Raw genomic sequence first — 19,377 nt, forward strand, 5'->3', positions numbered from 1 at the left:
TAATAAAATAAATCTTAAACACTATTGAAATAAATTTATGTCTAAAGACCTTATAACTTCTTATTTATCCTAACCTTCATGCACACACATACATTCAAAAACCACAGTTAACCGGTTTAAAAAATGATGTTTCTCAGGAATAAATAAGTAGCTGGGTTGCAAGTCCTGGTGATTTACATTCCCAGTTGGTGGGGTGTCCAAGAGTGGAATAGCCAGATGCCATTCAAAGTCTCGAGACAACTTTGATGAGCTGTCTTTATGGGATAGGCAATCAAAACTTTGGTTTCAACAGGCATCACACAGTTCCCTCAACAAGGAGTATGGCAACAGGTCTATTTGGATTTTAAAATTGGTAGTCTTTCAGTAGAAACTTTATTGAGAATTCCAGCAAACACAAAAAGATGACAGAGAGTTACTCCTGAAGCAGAGAATTCTTAGAGTTTGGAACTAAAAAGAAAGTTACTACCTCCAACAATGCAAAATGTTCCTTTCCAGAGGTTTTTCTCTCCTTAGGCAATGCACAGCTTGAAGATAAATGTAGATTTTTCTGCAAAGAGAGAGGGATCCTTCCTTTTAGTAAGCATGCTTAGTTGGTCTCCAGATCAGACCGGTAACTTGATACAATACAACACGTCTCTCCTGCTATTGCCTAGGAAACAGGTGCAGCTTGCAAACAGAATATAAAAGCTTCTCTCAGTCTTGAAGGCACACTGTTTTAATAGAGGAGGAAAAAAATCAGTTCCATGACATCTCTGCTCTTGGCGAAAGGAAACACCATTCTTAAAAAGGCATTTCATTACAATGCAAAACATAAACTGAAAAAAAACTCAATATATTTTCACATTCATGCACCCATTCACTCTACTGATAATTAACAGAATTTTTCTTTGCACCATCGCCATTCATGTAACATAACAAGGTTAAATTCATGACAAAGCATTGTCGATAACATTGTTTTTCCCCGAAATATGTACAATCTTCAAATGATAAGGTTGTAACAATAAACGCCATCTAAATATTCTAGCATTTTGACTTTTACATTTTTCCACAAACGTTAATGGGTTATGGTCAGTGTATATTAATGTTTCTTTATAGTTTTGGCGGAAATACACTTCAAAATGTTTGAGAGCCAGCAACAGTCCTAATGTTTCCTTTTCCACAGTGGGATACCATTTTTGGTGGCATTTTAGTTTTCTTGAAAAGTACCCTACTGATTTTTCTATTCCCGATTCGTCATCCTGCAATAAGACTGCATCAGCCCCACAGATCGCTAGCATCAATCGCTATTTTGAAGGGTTTAGCAAACTTTCGAACAGCCAACACTGGTTCATTAGTTAAGATTGCCTTTAACTTTTCAAAAGCTGCCTGGCATTCATCTGAACAGACTACTTTGGCTTTCTTCTTTTGTAGCAAATCTGTTAATTGAGTAGCTACAGCACTAAAATTCCGAACAAACTTCCTGTAAAAACCGCATATTCCCAAAAATTTCATTATTTCACATTTAGATTCAGGGATAGGAAAGTCTACTAAGGCTTGTGCTTTTGCCTTTTTCAGCAATAGTTGTCCTTGCCCCACTATGTGTCCGAAATAAGTTACGTTTGCTTTTCCGAATTCACTTTTTGCCAGATTTATCACTATGTCCACTGTTTGCAATTTTTTAAACAGAGTTTTAGCTGGTTTAAGTGTTCTTGCCACATGTTACTGTATATTAGTACATCATCTAGATACACTACACAGCTGGGAACACTGGCAACCACCTGATTCATTAATCTTTGAAAAGTGGCTGGGGCATTTTTGTTAGCCCAAATGGCATCACTCGGCACTGAACAAGACTGTCTGGTGTTGCAAAAACTGATATCTCTTTGGCTCGAGGAGTCAAAGGAACTTGCCAGTATCCCTTTAACAAGTTGATCTTGCTAAAAAAACTAACACTGCCCACTCCATCAATACAGTCTTCTAAACGAGGAATTGTGTAGGAGTCTGCCTTCGTTAATGCATTGACTTTTCTGTAGTCTATGCAAAGTCGGGCCGACCTGTCAGGTTTAGGCACCAAGAATATTGGTGAACTCCAGCTGCTTTGACTAGGTTTGATTAAGTTGTTTTCCAGCATGTATTGGATTTCTGCTTTTACTTGGGCCTCTTTGTCCCGACTTAATTGGTAAGGATGCTGCTTTAAAGAAACGGATTCTCCTCTATCCACGTCATGTGTGGCTAAGGTTGTACATCCTGGCTTATTCCTACAAACTCTTTTAAATGTTGTGAAAAGCCTGGTTAGGTCTTCACGTTGTTTTGCATCCAATTGCAAAAGCATGTTGTCCAATTTTCCTAGCCATTCTGTATTCGCTAAACGGATAGTTGGAGGTTCAGTCTGAGAATTGTCTAGGCCTCCTTCTGCCTCATCCTCACTATCTTTTTGCTTCTCAACAGTCCCCATTATCTGACATATCTGTACTGGTTTATCCTCCTCCCTGTGATAATATTGCTTTAACATATTGATGTGACACAACTGACTCTTCTTTCAGTGATCAGGGGTGTAAATCAAGTAATTTACCTTTCGGGTTCCGATGAAGGGTCACTGACCTGAAACGTTAACTCTGCTTCTCTTTCCACAGATGCTGCCAGACCTGCTGAGTGATTCCAGCATTTCTTGTTTTTAATTTACCTTACCCACTGTTTTAATCACTTTATAAGGGCTACTGAACAGTCCTTTTAATGTTTCCCCCTGTCCTGCAAAAGTAATGCTTTGTGCTAACCTTAATAAACCCTGGCGATATTTAAATGGTGCTACTATCTGTTCAACCATTATCCAGTCTTGGTCCGCAATTCTATGAAGTGGTCTCCATTTCCTCCTCTAAACCCCATTTTCCACATAATAGCCTTCAGAACTCATTTTATCTCAGCATCTGTCAGAACCGTCTGTGCCATTCTGTATAACTCTGGATCAGCTTGCTGTGCTGCAATTATAGAAGATTTGTTAAACATCTCATCTGGATTATCTAAATCCCCAAATAAGGTTTCAGATAGTCAGCTGTCTGTTTGTGGTGCCACTTTTACCTCCGACAATGGAACATGTTTAGCCATTGCTTGGGTGACTACACGCATAGGAAATATTCCTGGAACTTTTTCCTGTAATTGTTCTGTTTCTCTAACTTCACTTGATTTCTTTGTAATTATAGGAGAAATTGATATTTTTGATCCGGCCAAATCATTTTCTAGGAGTAGATCCATTCCCTCTACTGGCAAACTCTGGACAACTCCTACAGTTACTATCCCAGATATTAGGTCACTCTCTAGGCGTATTTTATATAAAGGTACGTGTATCTACTCCCCGCCAATTCCATTAACTAAAACCTTAGCATTCAGGGCGCTCTCTGGTGGAAACTTTATATCTTTCCCCAGCAAGAGTGTTTGGGTTGCTCCTGTATCCCTGAGTATAATGATAGATTTTCCTGCCTCACTTAAAGGATCTGGTGTTACTTTTCCTGTTGACAAGAATTCATTATAACTTTTGGGTATCTTATTCTTAACCTCTACACTCACTTTAGTTTTTGTATCTGCTTTTACAGCCGCTTTAAAGCTACAGCCTGGTCTGCTGTTCTCTCAGTCAGAGTTCCTTCCTCTGCATTAGCTTTGTGTACCCCAACAAGTCCTATGGGTATACCTCACAATTTCCGGCATTCTGAATGAAGATGACCTGTTTTGTAGCAATAATAACACTTTGGCTTGCGGGCCTCAGTCCTACCCTCAGCATCTTCCTTTCTGGCCTGTGGAGGTGATCCTGGCGCATACCCAGCTGTTCCTTCTTGTCCCAGGCTATTTGCCTTCCTTTCATTTTTCCACTTTCTATCCTTCTTGCTTTTATGGGGGTGACAGCCAAAGGGTTTTGGCTTATTCACAAGCTCAAAATCATTAGCAATTTCCGATGCTTGCCTAGCTTTCAAAACTTTCAGGTTATCTACATGAGGTTTCATTAATGAAGGAATGGAATTTTTAAACTCTTCCAAGAGAGTCAATTCTCTAACATTCTCATATGTGGTTTCCATCCTTAATGCCCGTATCCAACGGTCAAAATTAATTTGCTTCACCCTCTCAAATTCTACATGCATCTGCACAGCCAATCTCTGTAAGTTCCGAAACTTCTGACAGTAAGCTTCAGGGACTAACTCATACGCAGTGAGAATAGCCTTTTTGCCATCTCATAATCTGCAGAAGCCTCTTCAGGAAGCATGGCATAAACTTCATGAGCTCTGCCTATAAACCTGCTTAGCATAAGCAGTATCCAGCTTTCCTTTGGCCATTTCATTGGTTTATGTATTTTTTCAAAAGAAATGAAAAATGCCTCTACGTCTCTTTCCTCAAATTTAGGAAGAGCTTGTATAAATTTAAATAGCTTTTCGCTGGGTCCTGGACTAAATTCAGATTTTTCCTGACCAGAACTTTCCCTGGATTAAAGACTGCCCCTTTTTCTTTAGTTCCATCTCGTTTAATCTAAATTCCCTCTCTTCTCTTTCACTTACTCTCTGAAGTTCAAGTTTTCTTCTTGCTATTGCTTTTTCTGTTTCCTGTTGATGCTCCAGTTGCCGCAACTGTAACTGAATTTTAGCTAATTCCACTGCATCATTCTCTGACTTACTATCTTCTTCTTCTTCTTCTTCTTCTTCTTCCAATTATAAATGTTGGACTATTACATCAAATATCTCTGCATTTTAGCACCTGATTTCAACTCTAATCCCAATTGTACTGCCAGATCTTTTAGTCTAATCTTAAAGTTGTCAGGTCATTGTGGGACACATTCCCCTTTCCCTGAAAGTCTCCAGCAACTGCTAATGCCATTCTGATGATATAGCCTTTACCCCATTATACAGGAAACCTGGTTGCTTTTATTTTTCTCTTTCAAATTATTTCTCCCCTTATAATTCATGTAATTGGCATTAGATTTGGATCCCGACAATTGAGTCTCCAATTAATATGATCCTAGATGTGAGAGCAATTAATATGATCCCAGACATGAGCCCCCAATTAATATGTTATGACTGAGGTGGGAGCAATGCACTGTCAATTCAGTCCCATCACTCCACAGAAAAATAGCCAAATTAAAAACTTTGTTAACCCCCAGAATTAAAATACACCAAAAAACACTATTGAAATAAATTTATGTCTAAAGACCTTATAACTTCTTATTTATCCTAGCCTTCATGCACACACACATACATTCAAAAACCAATGTTTAACTGGTTTTAAAAAATGACAATATTACACAATGAGAGACAAACTTTAATGAGATGAAGGTCCTTATATTCTGGATTTCTGGATACTAATGACATCAAGGGATATGGGGATAGTGGGGAAAAATGGCGTTGAGGTAAATGATCAGCCAAGATCTGTTCGACTGGCAGAGCAGGCGTGATGTGCTGAATAGCCTATTCCTACTCCTATTTCCTATGAGTCTATGATATTCAAGAAGAAACTGCTGATGATACTGCCAGGACAATCAGGGCCTGAATTTTCTCAGTGCACCGCAAATCGCGGCAGTGCACTTTGAAGTTGGTGGTCCACCCGTGCGGATCGGCCGTTGCTGAGCTCCCTCTATATTACACGCGGGGGCTCACTTAAATGGTGGGGGCGGGACAGTTGCCCCCGATGACATGGAGGGGCAGCCACTCTGTCCCTGGCAATGGCGTTCAAACCCTGACAGATGCTTTGAATGTTTAAAGGGAACATTACCTTTAATTTGAATAAAAACAGTAAAGTCCACATCAAAGACCATCTTCCAACACCCCCCCACCCCCCAAAATATCAAACAATAAATTTTGTTCCCTCCCCCTCCAGAAAAAACATTTTTGCCAGTCCCGACCTTTATGATCATTGACCTTCAATCCCTTTCAAGCATCCCCTCAGCCAATGGAATCAGTTTTCACCACTCCCCTGCCTCGACCTGAAAATTACACTCCTCCCCCCTTCCCACCAGTGTCTTGCCTCAGATTCCCAAATGGGGATCTGAAGGTGTGGGATTTCTGGCCACTGGTCGTAACATTGTTGTGGGACTGCCGCCCGGTTCAGCTAAGTTCATGAACATTTATTCGAACTAATTTTATTACGCAAAGAAGACTCCGCCACTTTGCGATGGGGGTCCGCAACGAGGCCTCGCCACCATTGGTAAAATGTGGTGGAGCCTTCTTGATGTCGGGGGACGAGATGCGCCTCTCAGGAAGAATTTTATGGCCCCCCCACCATCCCCTGCCACGACCCCCAACGTCAGAGGGCTGGTAAAATTCAGCCCCAGGTATGTGGGTTATAAGTGTGATATGATTAAAGAGTGACCCTCTGAAATTAAAGGGATGCAAAGAAGCATTATAGACATAGAAACTTATGGATTATGGATTAAGCCACTTGGCCCCTCGAACCTGCTCTGCCATTCAATGAAATCATGGCTGATCTGATTGTAACCTCAACTCCACATTCCCGCCTACCCCCAATAACCTTTCACCCCCTTGATTATCAAGAATCTAACTACCTCTGCCTTCAAAATATTCAAAGATTCTACTTTCATGCCTTTTGAGGAAGACAGTTTCAAAGACTCATCACCCTCTGAAAGCAAAATTTTCTCCTTATCTCTGTCTTAAATGGGTGAGCTCTTATTTTTAAATAGTGACCCCTAGTTTTTGTCTCTCCCACGAGAAGAAACATCCTTTCGGTATCCAATCTGTCAAGTCCCCTCAAGTTCTTATATGTTTCAATTAGACCACCATTTTTCCAGTCCTGGCAACATCCTTGTAAATCTCCTCTATACCCTCTCTAGTGCAATTACATCCATTCTGTAACGAGGTGACCAGAACTGCACACAGTACTCAAGTTGTGGCCCAACCAATGAGTTATACAGTTTCAGCATAACCTCCTTGCTCTTATATTCTACACTTCAGCAAGTAAAGGTAAAGATTCCATATGCCTTCTTAACCACCTTATTGACCTGTCCTACCGCCTTCAGGGATCTGTGAACATTCACTCCAAGGTCCCTCAGTTCCTTTACACTTCTCAGTATTTTCCCATTAATTGTGTATTCCTTTGCCTTGTTTGACCTCCCCAAATGCATCAGCTCACACTTCGCAAGGTTGAATTCCATTTGCCTTGTTTGACCTCCCCAAATGCATCAGTTCACACTTTGCAAGGTTGAATTCCATTTGCCACTTTTCTGCCCATCTGACCAGACCATAAATATCTTCCTGCAGCCTACAGCTATCCTCTTCGCTATCTACCACACGGCCAATCTTTGTGTCATCTGCAAACTTCTTGATCACGCCCCCTACATTTACGTCCAAATCATTAATATTTACCACAAAAAGCAGGGCACCCAGTACTGAGCCCTGTGGAACGGCACTGGAAACAGCCTTCCAGTCGCTAAAACACCCATCAACAATTACCCTTTGTTTCCTGCCACTGAGCCAATTTTGTATCCACCTTGTTGCATTTCCGTAGATCCTATGGTACTTTATTTTTTTAACCAGTCTGTCATGTGGGACCTTGTCAAAAGCCTTGCTAAAATCCATGTAGACCACATCAACTGCACTACCTTCATCTATCTTCCTTGTTACTTCTTCAAATAATTCAATCAAGTTGGTCAAACAAGATCTTCCCTTAACAAATCCATGCTGACTATCCTTGATTAACCTGTGCCTTTCTAAGTGTCAGTTTATCCTGTCTCTCAGAATAAATTCCATTAATTTGCCCACTCCTGAGTTTAGACTGACTGGCCTGTAATTATTCGGTCTATCCCTTGCTCCCTTTTTAAACAGAGGTACAACGTTAGCAGTTCTCCAGTATCAGAGCTTCATGTCTCCTCTTCATGCACATTTGCTGTCTCCCTCCAAAGCACCAACCCAGAGATACTAATTGTGGTATGGATGTAATATGGAGAAGTAGCTTCTGGGCCTGATGGGAATACACAGGCTGGCAGGACACAGGTTGATAATACACAGGCTGATGATACACAGGTTGCTAATACACAGGCTGATAATGCACAGTAAAGCCTGGCTCAGGTATAAAATTAAAACCCAACCCGACCACAGCCAACCTGAACCCAACCTGAGCCCTTTAATTTTTTTCGCACCCGACCTGACCCGACCCGACCCGACACAAATCTCCTTCATCTGTTCTGGCAGCAGGCTGCTCCTGCAGCTGGAGTTGTGGGGAATCATGGGTAAGCCTGATCCCGTGACTTCCTGGAAGCAGTGTCCAGCCCGACCCGACCTGAGCTCGAATGCTGGATTTGGAATTTCAACCCGACCCGACCCGAACCCAACACATGTAGTTGGGTCTAGTTGGGTTCAGGTTGGGCAGCCAGGCTTTAATGCACAGGCTGATAATACACTGGTTGATAATACACAGGCTGATAATAAACAGGTAATACAGAGGTTGATAATGCACAGGCTGATAATGCACAGTGGCAAGAGGAATTGGTGGTGGAGGATGAAGAAAGCATCAGCCAGCCACTTTACCCACTGTCATGGGAGATTTTTCCTGCTCTGTTTAAAAACTAAGGGGGGGGGTCTGTGTACCTTTAAGGCTGGGAGAAGCTTCTATATTCTCTAGGCACAGTGTGTGCAAGAAGCAATCCTGTTTCCTAGGCAACAGCACGAGAGCGGGGTCACATGCTGTATTGTATCAGTTTACTGTGTGTAAAGACTGCCTGGAACTGGTTTGATCTGGAGACCAGTGAAATGTGCTCTACTGAAGAAAGAGTTGTCTCTCTCAGCAGAAAAATCTACATTGACCTACAGGCTGTGTTATTGCCTAAGGAGGAAAAAACCCTGGAAACAGAACATTTGCATTATTGGAGGCAGAAAATTCCTTTTTACTTCCAATCTCTGGAAGTCTCTGCCTCAGGAGTGACTTTCTGTTACCTGTTTGTGCTTTCTGGAATTGTCAGTAAAGTTTCTGCTGATAGACTGCCAATTTTAAAATCCAAATAGACCTGTTGTTATACTCCTTCTTGAAAGAAATGTGTGATGCCAGCTTAGCCAAAGTGCTTTGAACGCCTATCCATTATAGACCGTTGGTCAAATTCGCCTGGAGACTTCAAGTGGCATCTGAGTATTTGACTCTGGGACACCTCACCAAACTAGGAATGTAACCAACCAAGACTTACAACTCAATTATTTTATTATCCCTAAGAAACAGCTCTAATTTAAAAACATTATTTTAAAAAAAGTTAACTGTTGGTTTTTGGATGTATGTGTGTGCATGAAGGTTAGGAGAAATAAGAAGTTATGAAGTCTTTTTGACATAGGTTTATCTCAATAGTATTTAAGACTTAGTTTATTAATAAATAGTTAATTTGCTGTTGTTTAAAGATATCTGGTTTTGTCTGTTTTATTCTGGGGGTCAATCAAGTGTTTAATTTGCCTAATTTCTGGTCGGTGGGGAAACTTTAATAATATGCTATGACCTATGGAATAATGGGACTGAATTGACAGTGCATTACTCCCACCTCAGTTGTAACAGCACCTCCTGCTAATAAAGGAGCAATGGAGATATGAACTGAAAAAGCATAATTGTAGGCAACAAGGGAAACAAAAGAGTAGGAAGGGACACAGATCATACTCAGTTAAATGTTTGCACTAATGTCTTTTTCGCTATAGCTACACTCCGAGATGCAGTATTATGCAGTGTTTTCCATTTTCATCAGCTCCAAATTGGTCCAAACTCCAGCAGTAAACTGGAGGAAAATCAACCCCAGAAAGTCCGGAGCATAGTCACATCATGCGTAGAAAATTACAGAAGATGATCTTTCCAAAGTGTGCAATTGTTACTTTATTGTATTGTAGAATAGTTCTTAATGTGGTAAAGCGGGCGGCACAGTGGCGCAGTGGTTAGCACCGCAGCCTCACAGCTCCAGCGACCTGCGTTCAATTCTGGGTACTGCCTGTGCGGAGTTTGCAAATTCTCCCTGTGACCCCATGGGTTTCCGCCAGGTGCTCCAATTTCCTCCCACAGCCAAAGACTTGCAGGTTGATAGGTAAATTGGCCATTGTAAATTGCCCCTAGTATAGGTAGGTGGTAGGAGAATGGTGGGGATGTGGTAGGGAATATGAGATTAATGTAGGATTAGTATAAATGGGTGGTTGTTGGTCAGCACCGACTCAGTGGGCCAAAGGGCCTGTTTCAATGCTGTATCTCTAAATAAATAAATTTATTAATAAAATTTGGGATGAAGCATTTTAAGGAAGTTATTTAAAGTGTCACATACCATTGAGATTGCCCAGTGCTGCAGTTCCAGTAAGTTTTCTGAAACTAAAAGTGAAACTGAATCCAGAATTACGAAGGAGATACAGCAGCTTTTAAAGTTCCTAAGGCAGAACAATGGGGGAAATCTATCATGTGTTTTTGATAGGGATGAAAGGGGAATAAAAATCACTGTTGAAATTTCACATTCAGAGACAGAATTTGATGACTTGTTTGTCTCTAAGTTATAGGAGAAACTGCTGGAGGCAATTAGGTATGTGGGTAATAAGTGCAATATGATTAAAGAGTGGACTTCTGAAATTAACAAGATGAAAATTGGGTGGACAATCTGCTCCACCAGGTGATAGAAATTGAAAATTGCCCCCCAGATGTTGTATACACCTAATGGGAAAGTGGCTGCATGTTTAACAGCAGAAGTGCTTTATGTTGATATTAAAATCTTTGGAACTTAACTTTCTGGAGGTGATGCTGGATCTAAATGTATTTAATTCTAAAATTAGAAGAATTACTAATGATGTTATTTAGGAAGTGAGTGTGGTTTTGTTTAGGTTTTTTTCTCATTTTCTCTTTTTTTTTGGATGAGCCAGTGCTGATGATCTGCGCTTCATTTTTGCAAACAAGCAATTGGGAGATGCAAAAAAATTATCTGATTACAAGCTCAAGAATAAACCCTGTGTTCTGATAGTGCAATGTCTGCCTGGAGGAGGGGAGAAGATTTAGAGAGCAAATCTCACCTCTGAAGAAATCTCAAGGACCTGAGATTCTGTATAATCGAACATTGGTGACCCTTACCTCACTACACAATTACAGAGGAATGCAGACACAATCATGGTCTTAACATTCAACAAGTTATTGCTTTAAAAATATATTTGGTCGCATTTATATGTGGAGGTGAGGTACTTGTACTGATAAATCTATCAATACTGTTTGCATTGAATACGAACCATGTCGAAGAGCTTGCTATTTTGATCAGCTATCTATGTGACCTCTTTGTTACATCTATACCAAAATTGTTTCAAAATATAGATTTACATCATTGCTATAAAATTCTTAGTATTTTTACAGTGATTGTTTAGCAGATGAAACCAAATATATATTTTTCCAACTTTTACTGAATAAAGTATATATTTAAAATTAAATTTTACATAATATGCTCCTAGGCAATTATTGTATTTTCCTATATTGTTACTAATAAGTATTATATTTGAAATATCATACAGTGACAAGGGACATTTACAGGCTTGCTTCCCAACAGGACCACGTGGAATCTATAATCATAATATGCGTTTTTCTTTCTTTCTGGACTTTCTCATTGGTCAGTTTAAGGGGTGCATCTATTACTGGGTTTATTTGGTGGGTTGTACCTGGCGCATGCAGAGGCATGTGGAGCATGCAAAGGACTGGAGCAGTGATGCATGTGCGGCTACCAACAGTTGGTGCTGGCGGCAGGGTGGGGAGGGGAATGTTTGGTGGAAAATAAAAACAGCGGAAGGTTAGGGAGCCCAGCAGCAAAGTTACCCTGGCTGGAGAGATTGTTTTTCTGAGGGATGGCATGGGAGGGATGGAAGGAATGGGATGGGGATGGCATGGGAGGGATGGAATGGGAAGGATGGAATAGCATGGGAGGGGTAGATGAGATGATGAAATTGGTTAAGTGTGGCAAAATGGCAGGGATAATTATTTGATGGCTGTGTTTGCTGACAATGCAACCACTAGGTGGCGCAGTACTAGTACATGCACAAATGTAGCATCTTCCATTGGAAAGTCACTGTATGCGACGTTCAGGCAGCTGTCAGGATTAAAAATGGCGCTGCTCAATTTCTCACAGAAAATGGCGCTGCTCAATTTATCACATATTTATCACCCCGCTCTCAGGCCTCTTGTTTCCTGCTTGCAGCACCCCTTCCCAACCCGCCACCCTGCTCTCCAGCTGCTCACTCCCTGCTTCGACCCCCCCCCCCCCACACCCCCTCACCACCACCTGCCCTCCCCCAGCCGTTAGTTCCAAGCTTCGGCACTTACCTCCTCGGCCGCTCAATCCTACATTCGATCGTTCTTCGCTCGCCACCTGGAGAAGCAAGGCCAGCCAGGAGGAGGGAAGCGGGCTAAGAGCTAGCGGCTGGAGGAGGGTGGGGGGAGGAAAGCTGGGAGTGGGTGGCTGGAGAGCGGGGGGGGTGCGAGATTAGGGGTGGGGGCGTGGGAAGTGAGGAGTGGGGAACAATCAGACACTTCAGCGCGCATGCGTGGAGATGGACCAGGTACGTTACGTGATGATGTAACACAATGCACTTTACATTTTCCCAAGCATGCGACAACACACCCCGGCAAGACAGCAGGCCGCGCAGGAGCAGAGAGAAGGAGACTGCGCATGTGCGCAGCTTGCAGCGCTCTGAAGATGTCGGCGGGCTGTTACGTTGCCAGAAGTCACTTTGTTATTTGATACAAGTTATTATTTGAAAGGTATTCTTCGTGCTAAAAATGAAGATTCACTGGATTTGAATGAAAAAGTTTTAGAAAAGCTGTCAGCTGAATTAAAAGATTCGATAGTCGAAGAAGATGATAATGTCTACAGGACTTTGTCATGGAACAAGGCTGGTAGTTGGGAAGCTGTTTTCTTCTATGTTAGATGCTGAAATTATAACAGGCAGATTTCAAGGAAATAGATTGTTTATTCCTCGAATAATATTGAGCCCATCAGATGTAATCCTGCCTTTTCAACTCAGGGGATAACAGTTCCCAATTAGATTTTCATATTCTATGATTATAAACAAGACACAAGGATAGACTCTTGACAAAATTCGTATTTTTCTTGCTAGGCCTGTTTTGACACATGGACAGCTTTATGTAGCTTTTTCCAGAGTCAGAAGTTTTGATTCTGTAAAGTCTTTGGTGAAAGAATAACTAGATATCTTATATTTAAAGAAGTACTATTGCAATAAAGAAACTGATTTGACAGCATATGTTTTTCGAGTGTCTGCTAATTATTATTAATATTCTCAGTAACATGGTTGTGCTGGAGTGGGTGAAATAAATGGGTTTAGAAGTTGATTATTATGACTGTCACCATTAAAGAACATCAGCTATTTGAAGGTAAGTTCCTTCAGTTTCCAGTAGCACTACATTAGTTGATGTGCAGCAGCTTCTTGTACTCACGGCAGCAAGAACACAATCAATGTCCCAATGAAATAAACATATCAGACATTAATAAGCAGGCATAAAAACAAGAAATGCTGGACATACTCAGCAGGTCTGGCAGCATCTATGGAGAGAGAAGCAGAGTTAATGTTTCAGGTCAGTGACCCTTCTTCAGAACTCCACTTTCAAGAAAGAAAATTTAAAAAACGTCCATTTATATAGCACATTTGAAAAGCTCAGGACGTCCCAAAGTGCTTTTCAGCCAATTAACTAATTTTGAAGTTTAGTCACTGTTATATTGTAGGAAACATGGAGCCAATTAGAGAACAGCAAGGTCCCACAACCAGCAATATGATAATCTCCAGATAATCTGTTTTAGTGGTGAACTCAGTTCTGAGTTCCAAAGAAGGGTCACTGACCTGAAACGTTAACTCTGTTTTTCTCTCCACAGATGCTGCCAGACCTGCTGAGTATTTCCAGCATTTCTTGTTTTTATTTCAGATTTCCAGCATCTGCAGTATTTTGCTTTTATTAATAAGCAGTTAATGTGTTTTTTGAAGCCTAACAGACACCAGGTAGGTTCACTGATTGATAAATATGCCACTTTATAACTTAAAAAAGGCCCTGTAAAAGATCACACAGCATTATTCAAAGAAGAGCAGGTGAGTTCAAGACAATATTCATCCCACAATCAGCACCACTAAAACAGATTATCTGGAGATTATCATATTGCTGGTTATGGAGCTTGCAGCAGCTGGTGTTTGGGGGCCTGACCTCTGACCTCTGGGGCAGGAGATTGAGAACTGATGCCCTGCCTGGTGGTGAGTTTGATCCAGGGTTGGGGTGGAATGATTTGAGACACCGAGGAAGAGTGTGATCCCCGAACAGGAGTAGGGGTGGGGCCGCCTTTGGATGGAGGTATCAGAATGGGTGGGAGGGTGTACGTCCAATCTCAGTGAAACTTGGGGCACTGGGGGAAGCACCCCTGCTCCTCCTGGCCCACAAGCAGTGCTGTAAAGGCACTTACCTTTTCCCCAAGCTGATATGACCTCCCAACATCTGGGAAACTCGACTGGCACGATTAAACCTATAAGAGAATTTAAATGTGAGGCTCTCAGCCTTATTATAATATTTAAATGGCTAACCCACTCCCTGTCCTGCCTCAATTAAACCCAGAAATTAGGGCATTGTGCATCATCAACAAAGAATTATTTAAGGACCATCGCCCCTAAACTCCTTGGGTCATGATTCAGGTGCTTTCATTTATTCATACAAGACCAGCAATTATTGCCAATCCCTAATTGCTCTTTAAGAGGTCATTGTGAGCCACTTTCTTGAACTGCTGCAGTCTGTGTGGTTAAGGTACTCCTTCAGTGCTGTTAGGGCGTTTCAGGATTTTGACCCAGCACCAATGAATAAACAGTGATATATATCCAAGTTAGGATGGTATGTGACTGGAGGGGAACTTGGGGTGTCCCCATACACTCCAGAAAAGGCCAAACTCCTGATTTTATACTTCTAGATGGCACTTACTGAGAACAGCCACCCACCCCTCCCCATAGCCCTTGCATTCTCCACTATCGCCATTCAGACCCACCTACCCGAGCGCCACTGCGGTGCTAGCCATGGTCTGATTTCTTAACTGTTCTCCCCATTCTTCAGTGAGCTGTAACACCACACAGAATCTATGACAATTAGGTCTGAGGCCCACTATCAGATTCATCCCAAACTTCACCACGAGCCCAAAATTGTCACTCCTGAATTTCTAGATCACTGCCTTTAAGAGAGGAGCATATAGAGTAGAAAATGAAGAGGAAATATATAAGTTATTGTGATTTAATTTTTCCCCTTGAGTGAAATGAAGGTGGCAGTTAGAAACATAAACAACCTAGGTTTGAAATTATACTCTGAAGGACAAGTGAAAAAGCCTAAGTGCATTATCTTCATAAACAAACAAGCCTCAGTTCCTGTAAATCCCCAGCTCTTTCAGAGAAATGAAACAGAAACTAAAGATTGCAGCTGTTGTTAATTTAAAGTAAAATTGTGTGACAAGAAAATTACTAAATCCAAAACAGGATTTAAAGAAGCACCATGATCATGAAAACACTATTTGAATGTTGTTTTGCCTTCTTGCAAACATGTTACAATGACATGTAGTAACATAGAGAGAATGATAGCATAGCAGTAATGACACTGGACTAGTAATATAGGAGTTCAAATCCCATCATGGCAACTGGTGAAATTTAAATACAATTAATAAATCTGGAATAAAAAGCTAATCTCAGTAATGGTGACCATGAAACTACTGGACCATTGTAAAAACCCATCTGGTTCACGAAGGAAATCTTCCATCCTTACCCTGTCTGGCCTATTTGTGATTCCAGACACACAGAAATGTGGTTGACTATTAACGGCCCCCTGAAATGGCCGAGCAAGCCATTCAGTTCTCTCTCCAGCAGCACTGTTGGTGTACCTACATCACATGGACTGCAGTGATTCAAGAAGGTGACACAGCACCACTTTCCCATGGACAATTAGGGATGGGAAATAAATGTTGGCCTTGCTGGTGATACTCACATCCAGTGAATGAATTAAAATAAATAATGACATGATGTTGAAACATGCCAGCCTGGATTTTAAATGGCCACCACTAACTTTGGCAGCGGCTGAGAAAAATGGCGGGCCGCATGTCGCAGAGCTGCTGCGATCCTAAGTGTAGCGGCTCATTAGCATGCCCAGGTTGCCTCCCCCCCCCCCCCCCGATGATGTGGAGGGGGCCGGCTGACCGACGCCGCAAACAGTGTCAGCTGACGAGTCAGAAAGAGGATGAACGATCTCACATGCACGGCAAAAGTAATTGGCACTATTTTTTGTGGCTCCATCTGACATGGGTGCAACTGCCATGTCAAAGACAGGGAGGTCAGGCAGGGAGGATTGATGCTACATGGGTGGCTGTGTGTGTGAAAGAATCCACCCTCATTTGCACCCAAGAGCATGGCACGTACATGACAGGCTGAGTCCGTCTGACACACTGACTGTCCCCACCTTTTGTTGTAGCACAACTGTTGTGAAAAGCGTCATGTTGTTTGGCAATGTTATACATCTGCATCCTTACTCTTCCAGGCAAAGAGGGCACACTATGCGAGGGAGTCCTCCAGGACTGGTGGAGGGGTGCTGGACCTCTGACCACTGTCCCAGGCTGAGGAGGAGGCCCTCGAACTACATGGTGGTCAGGGAGGATGATCAGTTTCAAATTTGGAGCTTGGAGTCCCGGGTGAACATACATCTCTTTGACAAATGCAATGATTATTCAAAACATTTCCTTTGTGGACACAATGTTGTCATATTAGTGATATGTACACCCGTGAACCTAAAACTGTGCTCTTCACATTGTATCTTGCAGGGTGACGCTCCGAGGTGGCATCCGAGACCTGGAGAGTGCCAGCACCTGTGAGAAACAAACAATCTCAGAGGATGCAGCATCCCATGACACTCCCGCACCTTCCACCAGCACAGAGATACTCACCTTGTTGGGAAACCGTCCGGCTTTAGAGTCTGGGTCACAGCTGGTGAGAGCATCACGCATGCGCCTGAGTAGCTGGCTGAGGCTGAAATAGCTGAGGCCTCAGACAGTCGGAGGACTGTGGGTGGCCAGGCCCATGCTGAGCTCCAGGCTGATGATGCCCCTCTGGTGTTGATAGTACAGGGCATGCTGGAGTTGCAGGGAGAGATAAGGCAACATCTGGCGGAGATGCCACAGACCATGCGCAGCCATGAGCGGATGATGGGGAAGTCCATCCATGCCATGACAGCTGCCATGTCCCAGGCAAATGAGTGCATGGCTTCCTCCATGGGAGGATGGCGACCCTCATGGAGAGTCACATTTCACAGATGTGCGCAGACCTGCAAACCCCCACCGTGGCCATGAGCTTGATGCAGCAGTGGCTAGGAGAGAGAGGGATTAGGGGCCTAGAGATTGTTTCTCCAGGGCCTCCAATGCCACCTTGGAGTGTCACCCTGCACGATCCAATGTGAAGAACACAGTTTTAGGTTCACTGGTGTACATATCACTAATATGACAGTATTAAAGGAAGTGATTCAATTAATCATTGTGTTTGTCAAAGAGATACATGTTCACCCAGGGAACCCAAGCTCTACGTCTGAAATAGAATGTTCTCCCTGGCTGCCACATAGTTCGAGGGCCTCCTCCTCAGCCTGGAACAATGGTCGGAGGTCCAGCACCCCTCCACCAGTCCTGGAGGACTCCCTCTCATTGTGTGCCCTCTTCCTGGAAGAGTAAGGATGCAGATATATAACATTGGCAAACAACAACATGGTCCTTCTCAGGAGAGCAGAGAGGTTCCTATGAGCGTTGAGAGGGAGGAGGTGAGCCAGCAGTCCATATCTGGGGTCTCCCCTCAAGGTGATTCCAATGTGGACACCGGCTCCCCAGCCCCTCTGCCATTGAGACCTGCTCCAGCAGCTGTGATGTCTGAGGAAAGCCCTGCACTGGTGCAGGATGCCCTCAGGAAGCCGTTGCCCTCCAGGCCTCGTGTGCCCAGCGGACGACTGCCCAAGTCATCCAAAGCCACCTGCCTCCAGTCAAGCTGCTAGCGCAGAGGTTGCATAGTGAAAATAAACCTGCAAATGGTTAAAAAAGACACCATGACACTGATGGGTTATCACAGGTGAAATGCATATCTATTGATTTCCTTCTTAATAAATGTATTTTTCTAACAGGTGTCTCCTTTGTGCTGTGTGAATGGTGCATGCCAGCATGTTCCGATTGTGTCTCCTCCCATTACATCATTGACCTGAGAGAAATGCCAAGGTTTGGAACAACATCATTGCCATGCCAGTGTGCATGATGAATGCACCGCAAGGATGCAGTCACATGGGCAATGGCTCAGTCATCTGCTGCCAGTGATGGAGGAGACACAGATGTTACAGGTGCAGAAGACTGTCTATCAGATGAAGCACGCTGATGTGTGGCATGGGGAGCATATTCTGCTCCTCAAGGATAGTGCAAGCGTTCAGCAATAAGGCGCTGTCGTGCATCCTTTGCTCTTTGCTCGCCCTGTCTGCAATGCCTCAAAGCTCTTCATCCTCCCATGTGCATATGCTGCAGCACCTCCACTGTGTCTTCATCGTCCGAGGATATCTCCTGCTCCCGTCTCTCATCATCCTGCAAGGCCTCCTCCCTCTGTATTGCAAACATCTCCAAATCAGGAGAATTTTGGGCAGGACTTCAGAAGAGTCATGTAAAAGAAAAAAATACAGAGTGAGACAGGAAGGGCCAAAGAGATTAACAAGACTAGTTTATTCATCTTGACAGGCTGTTAAACCAGGTCCTGGATTCTAAAATACAGAAAAAACAGAATCTCTCATTGACAAAATGCCATTTGCTCACCAAAGCTACTGACAAAATTAGATAAACACAATTGCTAATAAAGAGTGCCTTTTTGTTCCTCCAAATAAGTGATTCTCTTAAATTCACTTTTGTCTATATCTCTGTCTATCACTGTCAATTACAATTCAGCTCTGACAAGATAATTATTAACAAAAAGCTTTTCTGCAAAAAGTTGGGGACTTGTTACTGTATGTATTGTTCAAAAACAAAATGTTTAGTCACTATCTGTAAGATTGTACTCCAGACTAACCAATCTACTTCAAGCCAAATCTCTTACCTGTTCACAAAGGTGCACATAACGTAATACAATTATATGATACAGACAACTTCCAAATGACATTGGACACTCAGATTATCTGCCCTCAAACTGGATAGCAAATGATGCACATTGCAGTTACTAATCTTTGACATACTTGTAAAACTTATCCTTTAATTCAATTTGCAACAAAAAAAATCAGTTAATGACTGTTTCTAAAATGGTCATTGAAACATAAGAAATTTTTACAATGTCTCAACAGTTTTCAAAACTGCACATGCATCATGGATTTTGTTAAGGAATCATAGACAGTTCATCATAGATTAAGGTTCATTAA

Source organism: Heterodontus francisci, chromosome 11 (genome assembly GCF_036365525.1).
Source record: "Heterodontus francisci isolate sHetFra1 chromosome 11, sHetFra1.hap1, whole genome shotgun sequence".
Taxonomy (NCBI): Eukaryota; Metazoa; Chordata; class Chondrichthyes; order Heterodontiformes; family Heterodontidae; genus Heterodontus; species Heterodontus francisci.